General features: G+C 46.2%; 1 long non-coding RNA gene across 2 annotated transcripts in view; it reads left to right on the top strand.

Moving 5' to 3' along the window:
* The window catches only part of LOC149748571 (uncharacterized), a 41,431-nt gene extending 39,428 nt beyond the window's left edge, over positions 1-2,003 (top strand). For both annotated transcript variants that reach the window (XR_016394139.1, XR_016394138.1), the window contains one exon: positions 1,217-2,003. This is a non-coding gene — a long non-coding RNA (uncharacterized LOC149748571). The remainder of the gene's footprint in view (positions 1-1,216) is intronic.
* Positions 2,004-2,556: the final 553 nt, after the last annotated feature.

The following is a 2,556-nucleotide window of genomic DNA, read 5'->3' as shown; positions in this document are numbered from 1 at the left end:
GTAAGTAAGGGGACACGTCTACTTAACCTAGAGGCCGATTTCAGGAAGGAGGTGGCATTTTGGTTGAGCCTGCTTATAGCCAGTTCTACTGTCCATAGATTCTACTAGACCATAAGAGTCATCCTTCAAATAGAAATTGATAGTTCCTTCCTTGGACTTCATAAATGACCAGTCGTCCAGAATTCTGAATAAAATACCGCAGGCATCTCAAACCAGAACTTTTCTGGCAAGCCGATTTTTACCCACAGGGTGAATGCGGTAAGAAAGACCTGTGGAATTTAGCAACAGTGTCTTGGCAAACAGATAGACTCCCTCCGTTTACAGAGGAAGGCCACTGCGCCCGCATCACCTTTCGTTGAGACTGTAACTGGCAGAAAGCAGTGACTCTCCGGGTCCTCGCCCCACCGGCCGCCGGGGCGGCCGTCGGGCGCAGTTTCTCCGGCGGCCCGCTGGGTCGCACTGTGGCCCTACGGATGCGCGCCCGGGCCGGGCAGGGGCGCTCGGGAGCGGCCGGCTTCAGCCCCCGCGCGCAGATGGCAGCGCCGAATCCGGGCACAAATGCTGCCGGGCCGCCGGCCTCCCGGAGCGGTGCCCGAAAAGTTGCCCTTGACAGTATATCCCAGGGCTGGACCTCGCTGGCCCGAGGGGCTGCCCTGCGCCACCCTCTGGAAGGGTGCGAGTTCCGGCCGTCCTGGCTGTCTCCCTTGTCCCGGATATTTGGCGCCTCTATTTGCTGTCGCCTCCTCGGATGGCACGAAAAAGTGGTCTCAGAGAAGAGGAGGCCTGGGGGCTTCAGCCGCGGTTAGGGCAACGGGTGGTCCTCCGGCGCGGCCACACTCGTTCCAACTCGATGTATGCTGGTGGAAATTGCTACTCCAGTTTCTTTGTTACATTGCTTTAATTAAAAAAAAAAAAATCTGCACGTTTTTAATTTTATTTAAAAAATTGTCTGCATTTGACTTTTCATGAGTGCTCATTTCTGGGGTTGGATGTGGAATCTCCTTTCTCCTGACTCAAAGCACCATGGAGTCCCCCACTCTGCTTAAATATTAATTTAATATTTATTCAAAATAATTAGCTAGTTTTTAAAATGGAAAAATAATAAATACATGGTAGAAACTTCAAGCAGTACAGAAGCCTTTCCCCCCTTTTATATGGCCCCAATCCCCCTTCTCAGAGGCAGCCACTGCTAATACTTTCTTTTGGTTTATTCCAGAACACAAGTATATGGATATCTCCTTTGAAACGTCCTCTGTACACAAGAACTATGCACCCCTTCTCTTCTCCCTTTATAATACACCCTGGAGATGGCCTAACATCAGCACAGGTGGATCCCGGGCATTCATTTAGAATGGCTGCCTGGGGTTCTGGTATGCAGCACACTATAATTATTCAATCAGCCTTCCACTAAAGGATATCGAGGTTGTTTCCGGTCTTTTGCTGTTGCAAACAATTCAGTGAACATCTGTGTGTACGTGTTTGGAGTACATGTGCAACTGTGTCTATAGGATAAATTCCTAGAAGTGGAGTTGTCTTGATGAAGAATATTTGCATTTTTAATTTTATAGATCTTGCCAATTAAAGGTAGCACCAAGTCATACTCTCCTCAGTGACTACTCCCCATCCCCCACTTTGTTAACAATAAGTTTACTGAGCTTTTAAAATACTATTTGCCAACGTGAAAGATTGAAAAGTAGCATGTCATTGGGGCTGGGACGCAGTGGTTGAGAATCTGCCTGCCAATGCAGGGGACACGGGTTTGAGCCCTGGTCCAGGAAGATCCCACATGCCGCGGAGCAACGAAGCCGGTGCGCCACAATTAACTGAGCCTGCACTCTAGAGCTCGCAGGCCACAACTTATGAGCCTGCGTGCTGCAACTACTGAAGCCCGCACCCCTAGAGCCCGTGCTCCGCAACAAGAGAAGCCACCACAATGAGAAGCCCGCGCACCACAACGAAGAGTAGCCCCCGCTCGCCGCAACTAGAGAAAGCCAGTGTGCAGCGACGAAGACCCAACGTAACCAAAAATAAATAAATAAATAATAAATTTATTTTTAAAAATGTAGCATGTCATTGTTTTAATTTGCATTCTTTAAATTTTGAGTGAGGTTTATTCTTTTTCACATGAATAAAGCAATGTGAATTCTATGAGTAGATGGTTCCTCTCCTTTTCCTGCTTCTATTGGATTGTTGGACTCTTTCTTATGGATTGCAAATGCTTTCTATACATTAAAGAAATTAGACTTTTGGCTCTTACATCTATTCAGTCTTTTGATGTCATTTACCTTTCATAAATTTTCATATTTATAGAGTCAAATTTATCAGTCTTTATAGCTGCTGGGTTTTCTGTTTTGTTTAAAAAGACCTTCCTGACCCAAATATTGCATTCACATGTACCCCAGCTTTTAGTCTTTCAATCTCTACAAAGAGACCCAGGTACATGAAGAGCCTCCTGGATGCTAAAACAGAAGGGAGGGAATATTATTTTTTCCATAAGGCAAATATATGAAGTCAAACACGTAGTTTGCCTTTAAGAAAAATAACATTTTCTACCTG

The sequence above is a fragment of the Delphinapterus leucas genome, chromosome 8 (assembly GCF_059928025.1).
Source record: "Delphinapterus leucas isolate spDelLeu-1000000601 "Yukka" chromosome 8, BTC_Dleu_Yukka2, whole genome shotgun sequence".
Lineage (NCBI taxonomy): Eukaryota > Metazoa > Chordata > Mammalia > Artiodactyla > Monodontidae > Delphinapterus > Delphinapterus leucas.
The sequence above is the reverse complement of the archived record's forward strand: the minus strand, read 5'-3'. Positions and strand labels throughout refer to the sequence as shown.